The sequence below is a fragment of the Chiloscyllium plagiosum genome, chromosome 31, assembly GCF_004010195.1.
Source record: "Chiloscyllium plagiosum isolate BGI_BamShark_2017 chromosome 31, ASM401019v2, whole genome shotgun sequence".
Classification (NCBI taxonomy): Eukaryota; Metazoa; Chordata; class Chondrichthyes; order Orectolobiformes; family Hemiscylliidae; genus Chiloscyllium; species Chiloscyllium plagiosum.
Window position 1 is genome coordinate 6371621 of NC_057740.1, and position 13179 is coordinate 6384799.

Here is a 13179-nt window from a genome sequence, read left to right on the forward strand (position 1 = left end):
GCCCCCTTACTTCCCTCCAAGGCCCCAAGGGACACTTCCATATCCGCCACAAATTAACCTGCACCTCCACACACATCATTTACTGCATCTGCTGCACCCGATGTGGCCTCCTCTATATTGGGGAGACAGACCGCCTACTTGCGGAACGTTTCAGAGAACACCTCTGGGACACCCGGACCAACCAACCCAACCACCCCGTGGCTCAACACTCCTCCATCGCCAGACCATAGCAACACGACGGCTGGAGGAAGAGCGCCTCATCTTCCGCCTAGGAACCCTCCAACCACAAGGGATGTACTCAAGACTTCTCCAGTTTCCTCATTTCCCCTCCCCCACCTTGTCGAAGTCCCAACCCTCGAACTCAGCACCACCTTCTTAACCTGCAATCTTCTTCCTGACCTCTCCGCTCCACCCCCACTGCAGCCTATCACCCTCACCTTATCACCCTCACCTTAACCTCCTTCCACCTATCGCATTTCCAACGCCCCTCCCCCAAGTCCCTCCTCCCTACCTTTTATCTTAGCCTGCTTGGCACATTTTCCTCATTCCTGAAGAAAGGCTCATGCCCGAAACATCGATTCTCCTGCTCCTTGGATGCTGCCTGACCTGCTGCGCTTTTCCAGCAACACATTTTCAGCTTGTACAATTTTAACATGTTTTGCCAGCTCTTATACTCAATACCCCATCCAATGAAGGCAAGCATACTGTATGCCTTCTTGACCACTCTATCCACCTTTGCAGCAACCTTCAGGATACAATGAACCTGCACTCCCAGATCTCTCTGCCCATCAACTTTTCCCAAGGCTCTTCCGTTCACTGTATAATTCGATCTAGAATTAGTCTTGAGTAAATGCATCACCTCACATTTGTCTGGACTGAAATCCTTCTGCCACTTTTCCGCCCTACTCTCCAGACTATCTATATCCTCCTATATTCTTTGACAGTCTCTTATGCTTTCTGCTATTCCACCAATCTTCGTGTCATCTACAAACTTGTTGATCAGACCAACAGTGCCCTCTTCTAGATCATTTATGTATATTACAAACAACAGTGAGCCCAACACTGACCCCTGTGGAACACCACCTTTCTCCATTTCGAGAAACTCCCTACAACTACTACTCTCTGTCTCCTGTTGCTCAACCAGTTCCTTACCCACCTAGCTAGAACATCCTGCACAACATGTGACTTCACTTTCTCCATTAGTCTACCATGGGGAACCTTATCAAACGCCTTACTAAAGTCCATGTATATGACATCAACAGCCTTTCCTTCATCTATCAACTTGGTCACTTCCTCAAACTCTATTAAGTTGGTAAGGCATGATCTCCCCCACACAAAACCAAGTTGCCTATCACTGATAAGCCCATTCTTTTCTAAATATAAATAGAACCTATCCCTCAGTACTCTCTTCAGCAACTTTCCCACCACCGACATCAGGCTCACTGGTCGGTAATTACCCGGAATATTCCTACTACCATTCTTGTACAGGGGGACAACATGAGCAACCTTCCAGTCCTCCGGCACGTCACCTGTATTTAAGGATGCCACAAAGGTATCTGTCAGGGCCCCGGCTATTTCCTCTCTTGCCTCCCTCAGCAACCTGGGATAGATCCCATCTGATCCTGGGGATTTGTCCACCTTACTAACCTCTATTCTGGATTAGTGGTGCTGGATGCTCCATGGATTAGTGCTCCATGGATGCTGCCTGAACTGCTGTGCTCTTCCAGCACCACTAATCCAGAATCTGGTTTCCAGCATCTGCAGTCATTGTTTTTACCTTAATAACCTCTAGCCCACCCAACATATCCTCTTTACTTATGTCAACGTGATCCAGACCAATCAAACTTCTATCTTTAATCTCAAGATTCATCAGGTTCCTCTTCTCAGTGAACAGAGATGCAAAGTAATCATTCAGAATCTCACCCATTCTCTGAGGTTTGACACACAGCCTTCCTTCATGATCCTTTAGTGGACCAATCCTTTCTCTAGTTACCCGTTTGCTTCTTATATAAGAATAAAATACTTGGGGATTCTTCTTAATTCTGCTAGCTAAAACTATTTCATGACCCCTTTTAGCCCGCTTGATTCCTCGTTTAAGACTTGTCCTACTCTTCTAATATTCCTCCAGAGTCTGTTCTGTTCTTAGCTACCCAGACCTTATATACGCTTCCCTTTTCCTCTTGGCTAGTCGTACAATTTCTCCTGTCATCCACGGTTCACGAATCTTGCCCTTCCTATCCTTTGCCATCAATGGGACATGCCTATCCTGCACTATCTTTGAAGGCCTCCCACATATCAAATGTGGATTTCCCTTCAAATAGCTGTGTCAAATCCACATTTCCGAGCTCCCTGCCTAACTTTGATAAAATTGGCCATGGCCCAGTTTAGTACTCTTCCCTGAGGACTACTCCCATCTTTATCTACGAGTATTCTAAAACTTACAGAATTGTGGTCACTGTTCCCAAAGAAATCCCCCACCGCAGCTTCTACCACCTGTCCTGGCTCGTTCCCCAGTACCAGGTCCAAGGTGGCCCCTTCCCTCATTGGACAATTGGCATACTGCTCTAGAAAACTCTCCTGGACGCTTCTTACAAATTCTACCCCATCCAGACCTCTGACAAGTGTATCCCAGTCAATGTTGGGAAAATTAAAATCTCCCATCACCACTACCCTATTGCCTCTAAATTTTTCCATAATCTGTTTACCTATTAGTTCTTCGACCTCATGCTCATTGTTGGGAGGTCCGCAATACAGCCCCAACCATGTAAATGCACCCTTATTTCTCAGCTCCACACATAATGCCTCATTACTTAAGACCTCCATAGGGTCCTCCTTTAGCACAACAGTGATATCATCCCTGACCAGCAATGCAACTCTACCCCCCCTTTTACTGCCCTCCCTGTCCTGTCTGAAACGACCCTCCTGGAACATTTAGTTGCCAATCATCATGGCCTTCCTTCAATCTAGTCTCTGTGATTGCAATAACGTCATACTCCCAGGCACCAATCCAAGCCCTAAGTTCATCTGCCTTACACACTATACTCCTTGCATTTCAGGCCACCAGTTCTTTTGCACTCATCTGCTCTCTGCTACTCTTCCCTTTATTAATGCTATCTTCATGATTCTTACAGTCTCCAGTCTCCACCTCGCTGCCTACGTGTTTTCTCTTCTGGTTCCCAGTCCCCTGCCACATTAGTTTAAAACTTCCCCAACAGCAGTAGCAAAAACTCCCCCAAGAACATTGATTCCGGTCTGGTTCAGATGTAGACTGTCCATTTTGTAATAGTCCCACCTTCTCCAGAGCTGAAAATATGTTGCTGGAAAAGCACAGCAGGTCAGGCAGCATCCAAGGAGCAGAAGAATCGATGTTTCGGGCATGAGCCCCTGTTTTGGAGGGAGATGACCGCATAGGACAACTGCACTGCCTTCCTACTCTTTTTCTGTCTTTTGGTCACCTATTCACTGTCTCCCTTAGCAAGTCTAACCTGTGGTGTGACCAATTCACTAAATGTGCTATCCATGACCTCCTCAGCATCGCGGATGCTCCAAGGTAAGTCCATCTGCAGCTCCAGAGCTGTCATGCGGTCAAACAAGAGCTGCAGCTGGACACACTTCTTGCAAGTCTAAGAGTCAGGAACGTCAGACACGTTCCTAAGCTCCCACATGAAGCAAGAGGCACATGTCACGGGTCTGAGGTCCCCTGCCATTGTAAGCTTAGCTTTATATGAACTAACTAAAACCCAACAATGCACTTTTATATATATATATATATATATGAAAAAGAAAGATAAGAAAGAAATAAAAGCTTACCTTACAGAGTCTATTTTTCCCGGGGCGGGAGGGAGCTATTACACGTGTAGTATGTTGGGTTTAGCCATTGCCCAAATATAAATTAAGACCTTACCTTCCTGGCAGCCCTTGCTTCACCTCAGCTTCTCTCCTTGTCACTCTGTCAAAAGAGCTGTGATCTCCTTACAAATTTGTTTCTCAATTTCCCTCTGGCTATTAGGAGGTCTATAATACAATTCCAATATGATCATCCCTTTCTTATTTCTCAGTTTCACCCAAATAACTTCCCTGGATGTATTTCCGGGAATATCCTCCCTCAGTACTGCTGTAATGCTATCCCTTATCAAAAACGCCACTCCCCCTCCTCTCTTACCTCCATTTCTACGCATTTAAGATAGATGAAAAAAATTATTTCCCCAGAAAGCTGTGGTGACAGCACATTCCAAAGCTGAAACGCCAATGCTTCATCTACAGGACTCTGGGTTACAAGGAAGAAGCATCAAATTCTATTCTCTTGCCAAGACTTGATTTTAATAGAAGTTGCAACAAGGCCCTATGGCCTACACCTGCTCCTGTTTCTTACATACCTATTAGCAGTAGGAATGGGCTTTTCAGCCCATCAAGTCTCTCCATCATTCAGCTAGATCATGGGTGATGCTCTACCACAATGGCATTTCCCCATACCCCTAGATCCTATTAAAAACAACTATTATGCCTTGAAAATATTCAATAACTGAGCCTGCATATGCCTCTGGGATAGAGAATTCCAAAAATTTACAACCTCCAAGTGAAGAAAATCCTCCTCAATCAGTCCTAACTGATCCACCTCTTATTTTGAGGCTGTGTCCTTTGCTTCTAGGCCACACATGATGAAATTTTAAACCCCACCACCTCATGCAAATTGGTAAGTAGAAAGACTGAACAAGTCATATTCCACACAATTCCTAAAACTTCACTCATTGTCACAAACGACTGACACACGAATAAACCTGATCCTATTCCCATCACATCTTGTTTCAGACCACTTTCAATGTAGGTTATTCCATAAATGCAGTGCTGCAGTTACAGTCACATGTAATACACTTTGTGCTGTCCCTCTCTATGACTCTTCATTTTTCTTGCTGCTGTCTTTCACAGCAATTACCACTCTATCCATCTCTGGCATTGCTTCCTTGTAATCCACATGGCACTGATCTGTGCCAATCTTATGCAAACTTCACAGAACAAGGGACTGCGACGACTTGAACAGCTTCTACACTTCTTTCCACTGATCACTTCTGATCTACCCAAGGGATTAATGATCCAAAAGGCACAATGGACCAAAAGGCCTACCCCGTTCCTAACTTGCGTGTTCTAAATGCTAGAAATGCAGGTTTCTGAACAGATTCTGGTTTGTACTCAAGCACTCAAGCAGCAAAAACCCTTCTATCAAGTTTAGTTGTAACTAATTCACCAATCTCCACTTACACCCACATATTTATTTTGAATTTTCTTTGTTGTACAACACATTCCAATCTAAACATTTGAAGGGTGCTTCCAATGTATCTGAAATTCCTGTTGAAAAAACTAAACAGAATACAAAACAGTCATTACAGAAAGGTCAAAGAAATCCTTAATTATGAAGCAAATTATCTAACAAAATTGCTGGCTTGAGATCAATACACCACACAGACGGTTAATTGGAAAGCAGTTGTGTCTATTAATGTCAAACTGTGATAAAGCCAATCTAAATTCCTTCCTTGCATCATGGGTCTCATGTTACACCATCTGAGCAGCAAGACAGGCACATAGTCTGTCGACAGGAATCTGTTAATGCTCTTTTCAATCCAGCAACCGATCAGATATCTGACAATTCCACACTATGGAGTTTTTAAGAGATGTATAGCATGGAAACAGTCCAATATGTCAATGCCAACTAGATAGCCTAAATTAATCTAGCCAGCATTTGGCCCATATTCCTCAAAATCCTTACTATTCATATACCCATCCAGATGCCTTTTCAATGTTGTAATTTTATCGGCCTCCACCACTTCCTCTAATAGTTCATTCCATACATGCATAACCCTCGTGTGAAAATATTGCCCCTTAAGTCATTTTAAATCCTTCCCTTCTCACCTTACACCTATGGCCTCTAGTTTTGGACTTCTCTACCCTGGGGAAAGGCCATGACTATTCACTCTATCCATACCCCTCATGAGTTTATAAATCTCAAAAAGGTCACCCCTCAGCCTCCAATGCTCCAGAGAAAGCAGCCACAGCCTATTCAGCTTCTCCCTAAAGCTCTGGCAACATCCTTGTAAATCTTTTCTGAACTCTTTCAAGTTTCACAGCACCATTTCTCTAGGAGACCAGAATTGCGCTTAATATTCCAAAAGTGGCCTAACCAATGTCCTGTACAGTCACAACTTTACCTCCCAACTCCTATAGTCAATGCACTGACCAATAAAGACAAGCATCCAAACGCCTTCTTCACTATCTTGTCTACGCGTGACTTCACTTTCAAGGAACCTGTGAACCTGATTTCCAAGGTCCCTTTGTTTGACTCTCCAGGACCTTACCATTAAAGTGTATAAGTCCTGCCCTGATTTGTCCTCCAAAATGGAGCACCTCATATTTATCCAGATTAAACTCCATCTGTCACTCTTTGGCCATTGGCCCATCTGCCCATCGGATCAAAGTCCCATTGTACTCTTAAGATAACTTTGTTCACTGTCCACTACACCACCAATAGGTTACATTTACCAAATAATTCCCATCCTGCAGATTTTGTAGCAGCATGATCATAATCAGTTACCTACAGATACAGGCTGTAAGTATTCAGAAATTAACAGTGCCATACCCGTTATGAAATCTGCTGGCATTAAAAGATATTACACTGACAATCCTGTAGATATCAAAGATACTAACAAAAGATTATGGGAGTCTACTCAAAAAAAATACAGCATTGGAACTGTAATAAGATGATAAACTGCATTGCACTATCTTCCACAATATCTAGGTTCTATCTAGAGGAAATGAAAACTGACCTGCTGCTAATTCAAACCTATTTTTTCAGCTACTCCTGACAAATCATATATCAGCAATCCTAACGCGCTCTGATCATTCTCGGATTCTACAAAAGCAAACAAAGGAACATGTTAAAGGATTTTTTAGGCAGATTCTGATTTGGAGTTTAATAAATTCAAATCCCAAGCTGAGATAGTAAATCCAATGGTGTTTTTAAGCTCTGTGGTTGTGAACTCAACACTGATAAACTTTCATTTATTGCTAATTCCAAGTTATGAAAATGGTGATAGTCTTTTTTCTTAAGTGATTGTTTTATAACCAAGTGGATTGGGAGGCCACTTTAGCTAATCAGACACAGCAGGGAAATAGAGCTCAAACAATTAAATACTACATCTTTCTTTCCTGAAAGACTGAATTATTCCAGTGAATTTCATAGCATCTTCCTACAAACTGCAAAATTTATTGAATTTAATATAAACTCCATCTCTCAATTGCTGTCTACAAGGCAACCTTGATTACCTGAACGACACAGATGGGGAGTATTTTGTTCAGACAATCGAATGTGCAGATGACACAGTTTACCCAACCGGGACCTTGAGATCTTGTTCTGAGAATCCGAAATTTGGATAATTGATGCTCGGATAATCAAGGTTGTACTGTATCTGATATCTGCACCAAACTTTTCAGTACAGTCACTTTCTCCAGAACAGCCCAATGCACAGTAGCTCAGTGGTTAGCACTGCTGCCTCACAGCACCAGGGTCCCAAGTTTCGATTCCAGCCAGCCTCGGGTGACTGCCTGTGTGCAGTTTGCACATTCTCCCTGTGTCTGCGTGGGTTTCCTCTGGGTGCTCCAGTTTCCTCCCACAGTCCAAAGATATGCAGGTTAGGTGAATTGGCCAAGCTAAGTTGCCACATAGCGTTAGGTCAATTAGTCAGAGGGAAATGGGTCTGGGTGGGTTACTCTTCGGAGGGTCGGTGTGACTGGTTGGGCCGAAGGGCCTGTTTCCACACTGCAGGGACTGTTTCCACACTGTAGGGAATCTAATCTAATAAATCTATTCAGTGTGGTTCAGTTTGGTAACGGTCTCAATTCAGTAAAAAGTGTGGGAATTCAATATGCACTCCAAAGACTAGGCACTAAATCTAGGCTGCCAGTGCAGTGCAATACCAAGGGAGAGTGCACAGTCAGAAGTGCCAACTTTCAGATATGTTGTACTGACCCACTAAAACAGATGAAAATATCCCAAGGAACTATTTTCACAATAGTTGTAAAATTCACACTAGTATCTTGGCCAAGATACCTATTACCAAAAGGTGGTAATCTGGGTATTACCTTATTGTGGGACCTTTTGTGTGTTCAAATTGACTGTCACATTTCCTGCCTTGCAGCAGTAACAATATTCCAAAAGTAAGACACAGAACTGCGGATGGTGGAGTTCTGAAACAAAAACAGACATTTCTTGAAAAACCCAGCAGGTCTGACAGCATTTGTAGGAAGAAAGCAGAATTAACAATTTGAATTCTGTAACTTTCATCAGAACAGTTAACAGCTAGGAAAAAAGTAGTATTTATGCTAAAGCTTCAAACTTCAGTATAAATACTCCAAAGGTCATGAGCTGTACAGACATTTTGGAAATCCAGAGGTTGCGAAAGGTGCTTTGCAAAATAAATTCCTTTCTTTCCTTCACAGTTGGAGAACAGAAGTTAAATACATCCTCACTAATCACTGCAAGCCAATTACCAGTCTTGCTAAGCACTTCACGGGGATGGTGGGGGAAGATGTTTTTTTTTCCCTATGATCATACCAATGTAGTCAGTTGGCTCAAGAACATTTTCCAGAGGAGGAAGATGTCAGTCCTTGAATTATATGTGCATCTCCTGCAACTGATTACAAAGCCTCACAGAAAGCTTCCCATTTTAAAAATAATTCCTTTGTGATAGTTTCAAGTGCAATTTTAGGGCAGTGTTAGCTTTCTCACTTGGCAATCAGAAGGTTGAGTATAAGTCCCACTTTGGAATATAAGATAATGTGGGTTGACACTTGAGGATAGTGGAGTGCAATGCAATATTGGTGTAGCCTTCTGGGCTTGTTGTTAAACTGAGGGCCTGTCTTCCTGTTTGGATGAAGGATCAAAAGAACTGCTTGAAGAGCAGCAGACAGCTTATTTAATGCCCAAACTATTTCCTAAATGTCATCTATATGGACTTCAGTAAGGCGATCGACAAGGTTCCCCATGGGAGACTGTTAGCAAGGTTAGATGTTATGGAATACAGGGAGAACTAGCCATTTGGAAACAGAACTGGCTCAAAGGTAGAAGACAGAGGGTGGTGGTGGAGGGTTGTTTTTCATACTGGAGGCCGGTGACCAGCGGAGTGCCACAAGGATCGGTGCTGGGTCCTCTACTTTTCATTGTTTATATAAATGATTTTAATGTAAGCTTAAGAGGTATTGTTAGTAAGTTTGCAGATGACACAAAAACTGGAGGTGTAGTGGACTCATTACAACAGAATCTTGACCAGATGGGCCAATGGACTGAGAAGTGGTAAATGGAGTTTAATTCAGATAAATGAGAGGAGCTGCACTTTGGAAAAGCAAATCTTAGCAGGACTAATACACTTAATGGTAAGGGCTTAGGGAGAGGGTTGCTGAACAAAGAGACCTTGAAGTGCAGGTTCATAGCTCCTTGAAAGTAGAGTCGCAGGTAGATAGGATAATGAAGGTGGTGTTTGGTATGCTTACCTTTATTGGTCAGAGCATTGGTACAGGAGTTGGGAGATCATGTTGTGGCTGTACAGGACATTGGTTAGGCCACTTTTGGAATACTGTGTGCAATTCTGGTCTTCTTCCTATCGGAAGGATATTGCGAAACTTGAAAGTGTTCAGAAAAGATTTACAAGGATGTTGCCAGGATTGGACAATTTCAGTTATAGGGAGAGGTTGAATAGGCTCGGGCTGTTTTACATGGAGCATCAGAGGCTGAGGGGTAACCTTATAAGAGGTTTATAAAATCATGAGGGACATGGATAGGGTAAATAGACAAGGTCTTTTCCCTGAGGTAGGGGAGTCCAGAACCAGAAGGCATAGGTTTAAGGTGAGAGGGGCAAGATATAAAAGAGACCTAACAGGCAATTTATGCACCAGAAGGTAGTATGTGTGTGGAACAGGCTGCCAGATGACGTGGAGGAGTCTAGTACAATTGCAACATTTAAAAGGCAAATGGACAGGTATATGAATAGGAAAGGTTTGGAAGGATATGGGCCGAGTGCTGGCAGGTGGGAATAGATTGGGTTGGGATACCTGGTCGGCATGGATGAGTTTCTGTGCAGTACATCTCTATGACTCTACTAGGGTCACATGGGTAGACGTGAAAACAACACAAAAGGGGCTAATGTGCATTTGGGTGGATACTAAAGGCCTCCCAAATAGTTTTACGGTCAGGAGAAAGTAAAGTTCTTCAATCATCCATCCAGCAGAACGTTATTTGGTGAGTAGGTAGAAAGCCCAACAAGGGAGGAGCAATTTTGGACCCAATATTTGGAAAGCAGTATTCATGCAGTTAGATCTTTGTTAGCTGGTGTAGAAACAACACTAGGTTCCCCGAGTAGATACTCATCATCCATTGCTGCAATTAACTGCCAATATACAAATGTTCACAGGTTCAAATTTTCACTCTGTTTATACAACAATTATTCAAGTAAGCTGAGATGTTTTGCAAGTAAAGTTAACAAAAATGGACATTTAACTGATGGAGGAAATGTTAGCAGGGTGGACAAAAAATTGGCTTCAAATGTGTTGGATGAAAACAGGGAAGTAGAGAGATGGATGGATGGATGAAAGGGAATTTCACACTACCGTATAAAGCTGAAACTTTAAGAAAGAATTCTATTTATTGAAAAATGAAAAGTTTTGAAAAGATGTTTATTCAAGGCTTTTTACCTCTCCCTCAAAACGACAATTCACAAGTAAACCAAAGTATAAAGGAAACAAAACTTAATACATACATGGACTGAAACTGGTGCAGTTTCCACAGTAATGCCTCAGCAATCAAAGTCCACTTGCCAACCACTCTCAACTCTCCTCTCTTACAGTATAAATGTTTCCATTTACATTGATATTTCTTGAGTTGTCCAGGTGAGTCCTAATGAAAAGCTTTGACAAAATGTGTCTGTTTTCAGCAATGCTCAAGTTTCGTGCTACCAAATGACTATTCGCATTCAGAAAATATAACAGACGTGCAAGATACAAAGTTACATTTCCATATCACTTTCCATAAACTGCATTTCCATATTATTTCAACAGTCTATTGATCTCGAACACTCATTCTTCTTTTCCAATATAGCAAAATTAATATAACCATCTGGAATTCTCAAGCAGGAGATTTCTGGATAGTCATAAGAGTTGTATAGTACGGAAAAAGAGACCCTTCGGTCTAATTCATCTATGCTGACCAGATATCCTAAATAAATCCAGTACCATCTGCCAGCATCTGGCACATATCTTTCTAAAACCTTCCTATGTATGCACTCATCCAGATGCCTCTTAAATGTTGTAATTGTACCAGCTCCACATCCCCTGGAAGCACCACCTTGAATAAGTTGCTCCAGGTCCCTTTTAAATTTTTGCCCTCTCACCTTAATCTATTCCCTGGGACTCCCTCCATTCCCCCCACCAACCCACCCTCCATTACTGACACCTTCCCTTGCCACCACAGGTGGGGTAAAACTGGTGCCTACACCTTTCCCCTCGCCTACATCCAAGGCCCCAAAGGATCACTTCACATCTGACAGAGATTTTCTTGCATATCCGAACACCTCATCTATTGTGTCTGTTGGTTTCAATGTGGTCTCCTCTACATTGGAGAAAGTGAGGACTGCAGATGCTGGAGATCAGAGCTGGAAAAGCGCAGCAGGTCAGGCAGCATCCAAGGAGCAGGAGAATCGACGTTTCGGGCATAAGCCCTTCTTCAGGAAACTCTACATTGGAGACAGGATGCCAACTCACGGAACATTTCAGGGGACATCTCTGGGACACACGCACCAAACAAGCCCATCGCCCTGCAGTTGCCCGCTTCAACTCCCCCTCCCACTCTGCCAAGGACATGCAATTCCTCCACCTCCGCCATTGCCAAATCCAAGCCACCCGACATCTCTTCCACCTTGGGACCCCTCAACCTCGTGGCATCAACATAGACTTCACCAGTTTCCTAATCGTCCCTTCCCCCACCTCAACCCAGATCCAATCCTCCAACACAGCAATGCCCTCTTGAACTATCCTGTTAACCTTCCTTTCCCACCTATCCTCTCCAGCCTCCCCTCCGACCTATCAATATCACTCCCACCTGCATCTATCTATCACCGTCACAGTAACTTGGCCTCCACCCTCACTCTCCCATTTATCGCTCAGCCCACTTCCCCACACGCCCCCCCAAACATTCCTGATGATTCCTAAAACATCAACTTTCCTGCTCCTCGGATGCTGCCTGACCTGCTGTGCTTTTCCAGTGCCATACTTTTCGACTGATTTCCAGTATCCACAATCCTCACTTTCTCCAAAACTACTTCATGCCCCCTTTTAGCCCTCCTGATTTCCTTCGGTGTACTCCCACTGCCTTTATATTCTTCTAGGGATTCACTCAATCCCAGCTGTGTGTACCTAACATATGCCTCCTTTTTCTTGACCAGAGCCTCAATTTCTCTAATCATCCAGCATTCGCTACACCCACCAGCCCTGCCCTTCACATTAACAGAAACACACTTTCTCAATACTCTCAATATCTCATTTTTGAAGGCTTCCCACTTTCCAGCTATCCCTTTACCTGCAAATCAACTTCTGAAATTTCTTACCTAATACTGTCAAAATTGGCCTTCCTCCAATTTAGAACTTTAGCTTTTAGATCTGGTCTATCCTTTTCATAGCTATTTTGAAACAAATAGAATGATGATCACCAGCCCCAAAGTGCTTCCCCACTTACACTTCAGTCACCTGCCTGCATTATTACCCAAGAGAAGGTCAAGTTTTACTCCTTCTTTAGTAGGGCCATCTACATATTAATTGAGAACAGTTTCATGTACACACTTAAATTCCTCTCCATTCAAGTCCTTAACGCATGACAGTCCCAATATATGTTTGGAAAGTTAAAAGTCTCCTATCACCTGCAAAGGGGAAGAATTCATACACAATTCCTTAACATTCAATGGCATTATCATTGTTGACACCCCCCACAGTCCAAAGATGTGCAGGTTAGGTGAATTGGCCATGCTAAATTGCCCGTAGTGTTAGGTAAAGGGGTAAATTAGGGGAATGGGTGGGTTGTGCTTCGGTGGGTCGGTGTGGACTTGTTGGGCCGAAGGGCCTGTTTCCACACTGTAAGTAATCTAATCT

At 43.1% G+C, this 13179-nt stretch overlaps 1 protein-coding gene across 2 annotated transcripts in view; it reads right to left on the bottom strand.

Moving 5' to 3' along the window:
* The window catches only part of dpp9 (dipeptidyl-peptidase 9), a 105656-nt gene that overhangs the window by 86988 nt on the left and 5489 nt on the right, over window positions 1-13179 (bottom strand). The window contains exon 2 of one of the 2 annotated variants that reach the window (XM_043720897.1): window positions 8131-8235. The exons of the other annotated variant lie outside the window; for it this stretch is intronic. The gene's annotated coding sequence lies outside the window, so the exon portion shown is untranslated. The remainder of the gene's footprint in view (window positions 1-8130; window positions 8236-13179) is intronic. 2 annotated transcript variants of the gene reach the window in all.